Raw genomic sequence first — 8502 nt, forward strand, 5'->3', positions numbered from 1 at the left:
GTATAGATATTTGGAAAACATGTCACTCAGTAGCTTAGCTATGTTCATAAAACCATACAACACTTGTATCAATTGGTTAAAAAAACAAACCCAATATTTATATCAAAGTCTCTCCAATCATTATTGTATGGGTGGAATGCGCATTTATAACACATTTTATTGTGATTTATTTTATTTTCGTTCACAAGGAGGTAAAATCAGCTTTGATGATATCAATAGTGAAAAAGACTATTCTGGCTGCATGTGTTCAGAGTAAACTTGCTAATGTGCTCTTCACAAAGGAACTCAGCGAACGTCTACACGGTAATCATTGATCATTATTTATTCTGCAAGCATTTAATTATCTAATTTCTAAATAACTTAATATTTGCACTCTTGTTAAAATGATAAAACTTAATTTCGATGTACAAGCTATATAGATGGATACACGTCGTTACTCAAGAAAACAAAACTCAGCAACACAAAGTGTTTGGTAAGGTTATCAAATGGATCGCTCGAGCTAGGTTATGTAAATAAATGTTGCATGTTTGGTAGCATGTTAGATACTAATTAAGCTAGGCTTTTTCCGTACTTACCTGTACAGGCACTGGTGTGACGACAAATACGCTTCATCCCGGAGTGATCCCCACAGAGTTGGGACGGCACGTGGTGTGGATGAGACCCATGTTGTATAAATCAATCTTTCGTCCATCAGCTATATTTTCCAAGACTACAGTACAAGGGGCTCAAACAACACTGCGCTCTGGATGAGAGGCTAGACAATGTTTCTAGTTTCTACATACTTCAGGTATGTAGAGAAAGTAGCATCATATCATGAAATATTGTAATATAGAAAAGTGAAACTTGACCTGGCAGACCTCGGTGAGAACGATCTGGTTAAAAAAAATCCGTTCAAAGACGATCGAAGACGAGGAGGTCCGTAAAGTACAGATGTTGAAAAACTTAAATTAAGATACTCGGCTGATCCTGAAAGAATAGAGACAACGGATTGGTGAGATCTTAGAACATCGATTCGACGTTAGGTTATATAAACTGAATACATGAAATGTTTTATTTTACAACTTAAGAATCATATTTATCATGTACTGTGAACCAGTTTAGTGTTTATTGTTATTTACGTCTATGTACTAATATATCGTTATTATCTTATCATATAAGTTGATAATAGCGCGATATTAATATGCGATATGTTTCTTCGAGATCAAAATTGATAAAGAACAATCTAGACGTTGTTTTGTAAACATTATTTGATAAATAAACAGAACAATGACTAAAAGAACTGTGAATAGAGTCACTCAACGGGACTTCAGAATAAAGATGTTTCGGAGATAAAATCCTCATTTTTAAAAAAATTATGATATCAAATCGTCTTTAGTTATTTGTAGAATTTACAAGACAAATCAATGACGTTCTAACTATTTTGTTGCTATGCTCATACAAATTAAATATTGGATGTTAAATGTTTGTTACTCAAGTCCATTTCTTAAATCATCGAGAAATCCAAAACAAGTTTTATTAGAAATATCATGCAAGAGACAAAACAACAAACAAAAACAAAACAAAAAAAGAAATAAAAAAGGGAACAGCATCTTTCAATTCATTCTTTGGAGTAAGGCATAGTAGAGTCCGGTAAATTTAGACATAGTGTTCCAGCTGTTTCGTCGTTCTAGGGCATGTCAGTAATGGTGAGGACCTAACTTTTGAAATCTAGGAGGCGACTGTGAGAAATTCAAAATTTATATAGGGAAATATCATAATCATGATGGTGAGGCCCCATAACTCAATCTATTTTTTTATTTTCTATATAAAAGTCGCCTCCTCATAAAGAACATTAAGTGCTGCTATAAATTAACGATACCCTCCATGTAATTCGAGTTAGTGATATCACGCTCTCAGATGAGAACAACGTATACAACAACGGAACTAACAGGCAAACTAACGAGCATCAAACAATTTCAGCTTCATATCCCACAAAAATATATTTCTCGATGAGATCACTATGCGACTGTAAATCTTCCCCGTCATTTTCATCAACCTGCATCTTTAGAAATCCTGTGTTACGAGTTTTTGTCCGTAAGTTGACGACTTCTTGCACAAAAATCGTGATACTGGGAACAGGCCCTTGAATATTGAATCAACTGTTACATGTAAACACCGTATGTTGGGGATGCAGGATTATTGCTATTCATAAGTGGAAAATTCGCGATATGGTAATTGAAATAATCGAAACGTCGTGACCTGTTTTGATATATTCAGCTTCGTATGAAAAAACCTAACATTGCAAATATGGTCTACTCTGATAGCCTTTTATTCAACGTGGACAGGATTGAAGAATTGCATTTCAGCTTCTCCAATGCTTGTTCAAAAGACAATAATTGGTTTTGGTTCATTTTCATAACAGGTTTACCTCTTTTATTTCCAGGAGTTTGTTGTGTTGGCCGTGTATTTTTGTCCCCGTTTCCTCCGTCCGTGTTCAGACACAGCCTTTTATTTTCATTTCTTTGTTGCTATCGCCGTGTATTTTTGGTCCCGTTTTCTCTGTCCGTGTTCAAAGTTTACGCTGATCTTTTCTTTTGGTGTCCTTCGTGTTTTCCACTGGTTTGTTTATGTTGGTTTTGCTTTAAAATATTATCTGTTCATGTATTTTCAGTATTTTTATCTTTCAGCAGTTCAATTTAAGTATTATTACTATTTCCATCGTTGTTTGGTTCTTTGTTGTTTTACCTGATTAGCGATGGCTACTAATGGTCTTCGCCGTGGTACCGTGGATTGATGCGGTCACTGTTTTTGTGAATCCGACCCCAATTCTAAGTGTTCCCGATTCGTGCTCAGAGGAAAGGCACCGTGATGTTTGTTTACTGGGCTCTCCCTCTGGAAGTTCGGCGGCTACATGTAGGCGCCCTTTTCTTGGGCCGGAAGATTAAATCTTCCAGCCGAGATAAGGGCAAACGCAAGCTTACCTTTGGGTTGTCCAAGGACGTTGCCCGTGAGGATCTTGTGCCTGGCCCATCCTTCGCCGTTTTGGAGGCGTCGGTTGGTAGCCAGGGGATGGCCCCTCCCTCCTATACTCGGTCTGGTATTTGGGAGGAGCAGCTCGGATCAGAGTGGGCCCTATCTCATGCCGGATCGGCTGTGACCCCACGTACGTCCTTCCAGAGCATGCCTTCTGGCGGCCATCCGTTGCTCAATCCCTGTCACTGTGACCCGGATTTATCGGTTTCCTGGAACCCAGTGTCTGCCCGGGCAACAGGGTGGTTGAGCAGTCGGGCATTTTCCTCCCGATGTCTTCCCCTATTCCTGAGGTTAACTTTGTGTTTTCTTAGGGATTCTTGGGACAACCAAACCAGCCTGTGAGTGGTTTGGAGGCTCAGAATCCCAGTAGTTACGGTCACAAACCGTACATGCCTGGATCTGCTTCCGGAGGGAGTGGCGGTTTTCCTTTGCCCTTTGGTCAAGGATTCCAGCCCCAGTCTCATGTAGGCCAGTTTGGCCAAACCTGGGGTCACTAATAGCCCTTGGGTCCTACCCTAACCTCAGGGGTTTGGATTTGGGTTTGGATTTAGGCCCTTTCCGTTCCCTCATTGGAATCCTTGGAGTTTTTGTCCCCTCTCAGCATAGATACGATGGTTTGTTGGTTCCCCCTACCCAACAATCCTCCCGTTCGTGGGCCTTATCGGCCGGCACTACCATGCGACACCAGGCTATAGTGCTTCCGCTCCTATGGCGGTCCCTTCTGCTAAGTCCAAGGGGCTTGGTGCATCTAGATTTTTTCGCGCCCTATGGTCAAGATGGGTTTACGTTCTGGTAAACGTCCCCATCGACAATCCACACAGCTCAGACTGGAGGTGACTCCAATGCCTTCCCGTTCTGTTCCTAAGGCATTCCTCCCTCGGGATGTGGATACCACAGAACCTATGGACTGTGAGTGATCAGGCACAACAGAGTGTGACGTTCTCGATCTTTCGATTAAGTGCTCCGAGGTTGATGATCTGCAATCAGAAGCCCCATCTTTCCATGGTGCTCCTTTTGAGTCCCAGTCGTCAGACTAAGCTGAGGATGAGATAGTCGCGAGTCCCATTCTAGCCTCTAGATGGATCTGTGTGGTGATCCGCTTTGCTTACAACCACTCCCATGCGGGGATCCGTGGGCGGTTCAAGGTTGGAGCTAGTGAGGTCAGGTCTCTTGATACATCTTGTCAGCCGCCTTCTGGCGAGGACAGACCACCTTTACTGACTTTTACTTGAGATCTCAGTTTCTGGTGACGTTTTTTCTTAGTCCTTTGGTTGTGGCACAGTCAGTGGCTGTTCCTCCGTCTGTTATTCAGTAGTAAGCGTCGGATCCCACGTCATCTGTCGACGGGCGGTTTTTTTGGTGTTCGAATTTTCCCCTTGGTTATTATATCTGCCCTTCTTAATGCCCTGCATTAGATTTGGCGCTGGGATGTGAGAGTCTCCACTACGGTAAGACGAATTCGCGTACAAAAGTTACAGTTATTAATAATTAAGTGAAATTGGGGTTTTTCTTGTAAAACCAATTTTCATGGCATAATACTTGCCATAACTTTATTGAGTCCCTCCCTCTTTTTGTTTAAAAATTCTTGCCTCCCCTTTCCTTTCCATCATGCGCTTTCATCTGTGAAGAAGAACGTTTTTGTCATGAGTATACGTAGGTACGACTGACAGGTGGAGAGGCACCCTAAAGGGAATTTATTTGGCTATCTACGTTTATATGATATGCAAATGAATAGGAACTCATGGAAATGTGCATACTAAAGTTATGGTGAGAATAACGTCATGGAAACTGGTTTTAGAAAAAAAAACATCAATATTGTTAAATATTCACATGAAAGTGAATATGGACTAGACGTTCATGCGACATTCCGAATCCAAGTATTGCATACATATTAAATGTATGTATGTATGTATGTATGTATGTGTGTGTGTGTGTGTGTGTGTATGTATGTAGTGTGTATGTATGTATGTATGTATGTATGTATGTATGTATGTATGTATGTATGTATGTATGTAGTGTGTGTGTATCAATGAATTGAATTGAATTGAATATCTTTATTTCCTCCAATGCATGAAGATTAATTCAACAGATAATGTAAAGAAAGAATTTAAATATACATTGACATTGTTTTAGATGTCATTATCTTTTTTTTAAGTTGCAGATAGAAAGGATATTTTCCTATGACAATTAACTGTTCATTTCTTAGAGTTCATAAATTTTACAATATGTGTTAAATATGGCTGAATTACACTACAGGCGGTGCAGCCAATGCACTAGCGCTGGTTTCATTTTATTGAATGTCTTTGCGGATTCCACCATTAGCATCTTCCACTGTTCGGGACTAACTTCCAACATATCATCATCATCCCCTCCAAGAAGGAAGTTTATAAGCCTGTCATCATCATTCAAAATACTGACACTCTGTACAACCGGAAGTAGATTCACAATAGTTGTTTGTAATCTGTCTCTTTCGTCAATATATATACAACAGTCAATTACTAAATGTTTCACAATATCATCCGCATTTTGCTTCCACGAGTCACAGATACACTTTGTTATAGGTAGTGCTCCAAGTTTCACAAGAAATCCAAATTCTCTGCACATGTTCTGTAAGTCCAAACACAGTAACCACAGTTTGTGCGGAGCGATTCTTGGATGTATGGTTTGGAAACGAGTAAGATCTGGACGCCTTAGTATACGCTGTTTCCATTCAAGTTCAGACGTCTCTGATACTGCATTGTTTACAATATATTTCCAAGCGATTTTAGCAGGAAAGCAGTCGTATTTAATAAAACTATTCAGATATTCTTCAAGACCATATTTATAAACCGTAGTAATCAGTGTTCGAAAGATGTCCGTGCATTCGAATGATCCAAAAATGAGAAACATTCCTATGTTGAAATTAAACAAGTGTTTGTGTATTTTGGTGATATCTGTCAAACACAGTCTTCCAAAAAACAGTAATCGGTAATTATCTATGTAGTGTGTCAACCTACAAATTCCAATAGTTTCAATGGTACTCTCTGACGGGGAATTTTTGTCAAATCCTTGAAGGATTCGACAGCACTTCTGTTGGGTTACCTCAAGTTTGTCCAAACTTCTCTCGCGCGCTACTCCCCACGTCTCACACGCATACATGCCGGCGGGTAAAATGACACGTTTCCAGATAAGAGAAGACGCTATCGGAGTAATTTCTCCAAATCGAAGACCGATATCTCGAAGAGAATGAAATGATCTTTGTAGTTTTTGGCAAGCCCTGTCCAGGCATTTATTTACAGGATTAATGTTGGATATGACAGTTCCTGCGTATATCACACTTTCCTTTTGAAGGCATACATTCTTGATGTTTCAATTAAGTTTCGTAAGATATCAGACAGGTGTCATCAGCAAGTAAAATACCAGGTATATGTCTATCCACAATGTTTATGCCACATTTTGTTTCATATATAGCCTTCATCAATCCGTCAATATACAGATTAAATATAAAAGCGCTGAGAACTTTTCCCTGACCGACACCGCGCGCCACGTGTACGAAGTTGCTTAGTTCTCCCTTTAGTCGAATACATACTTTTGTGTACATGTAAGAGTTGAAGATAATTTTCCGCATCCGGCCGCGTATACCAAGTTCATACATTTTATAAAAGAGACCATTCATCCATACCCTATCAAACGTCTTCTCGTTATCTAAAAAAGCGATGTAAAGCGAAGATTTCCTTTCGGTATAGAAGGACACTATTTCTTTTAACATGAAGATAGCTGGGATCGCTCCCATATTTCTTCTAAATCCAAACTGTAGAGAATGTGGAAAATCAACCTTGTTCTGCATAATCCATTTCTCTATCCTTTCTAGTAGTACTTTTTCAAATAACTTTGGAAGATGTCAGTGTTATTCCGCGATAACTAGCTGGGTCGGAAGGATTTTTATTCCCACCTTTGAAAATTGGTATCACTATTCCTTCCTTAAACCTCTGTGGAACATATTCACTTGAAATTATAATACTGAAAATAATGCACAGTGATTTGACAAAGGGTTCTTCCGCCATATTTTATATGTTCATTGTAGATTCCATCAAGCCCTGGGGACTTACCAATTTTCAGTTTTCTTATTTGAAATTGCAGTTCATCTTCTGATATTTCCCCTTCAAGCACACTATCTACAATGGTAGAAGTTTTTGAACATAAAAGCTCTTGAATTTTGTTATTAACCTCGGCTTTAAAGTGCGTGTCAATTAACTCCCCTGTATCCGCTGACAATAAATTTCCGTAATACTGAGCCCATAAACTACACTTTGTCCGATCATCTGTGGCCACCGTGTCTTTGTAGATGAGAGATTTATCAATAGGCGTCTTGCCACGTTGTTTTCTTACAGTTTTATGAAACTCCTGAATATCTATTTCAGCCGAATTCAATAGTTCATCTTGTTTTTCCTTGTTCCATTTCTTTGTCGCGTAGCGTTCTTGTTTTCTAAATTCTCGTTTCCTGTCTTTATATATTTGGTACATCACATTTGATTCCGTCCTTGGTTTTCCGTCCGCTATCCATAAGCGTCTCGCTGCCCGCATATTATAATGGTGATAGTTAAGTTGATACTTGTACCAGTACGGTTTTAAACACATTTTAAATTTCCCGACAGGAATGTTCTCTTCAGATGCCGACATCATAATGTTTATTATAATGGTGATAGTTAAGTTGATACTTGTACCAGTACGGTTTTAAACACATCTTAAATTTCCCGACAGGAATGTTCTCTTCAGATGCCGACATCATAATGTTTATTATAATGGTGATAGTTAAGTTGATACTTGTACCAGTACGGTTTTAAACACATTTTAAATTTCCCGACAGGAATGTTCTCTTCAGATGCCGACTTCATAATGTTTATTGTATTTTCAAGACATTTTTCTAAGGACATACATTTGATTGAAGACAAATCCAGTTGAAGAATGGTGAGCGACTCTTCCACTTGGGTTGAATACATACCAAGTTGAAAGCAAGATGCTTTATTCCACTTAGGGAATCCATTTGCCCTTTGTTTCTCTTTTCTAGGGAATACGGTTTCATCTATCGAGACGAGTATTGGAAGATGGTCAGAAATTTTTCAATGTTTGTATGTATGTATCGATGTATGTATGAATGTATGTATGTATGTATGTATGTATGTATGTAGTGTGTATGTAGTGGCTGTGTATGTATGTATGTATGTATGTAGTGTGTATGTATGTATGTTTGTTTGTATGCAAGGGTGTGTGTGTGTGTGTGTGGGTGGGTGGGTGTGGCTCTACTGTATCTAACTTATTGAGGGACTATTTAGCATGTGGGACGTTTGAAAACTCAGGAACATCGCTTTCATTTACATATTCTGATATATGTTATCCGATATATTTTTAAGTAGTGTATGTTCATTAATTTCTTATCGATTGTTTGTGTTATAGTATTTTACTACAAAGTACATCAACAAAAGATTAAACAATCTAATTTCTGATCAGGTG

Source organism: Ylistrum balloti, unplaced genomic scaffold, assembly GCF_031769215.1.
Source record: "Ylistrum balloti isolate Yb309-2 unplaced genomic scaffold, AGI_CSIRO_Ybal_v1 Utg370950, whole genome shotgun sequence".
Classification (NCBI taxonomy): domain Eukaryota; kingdom Metazoa; phylum Mollusca; class Bivalvia; order Pectinida; family Pectinidae; genus Ylistrum; species Ylistrum balloti.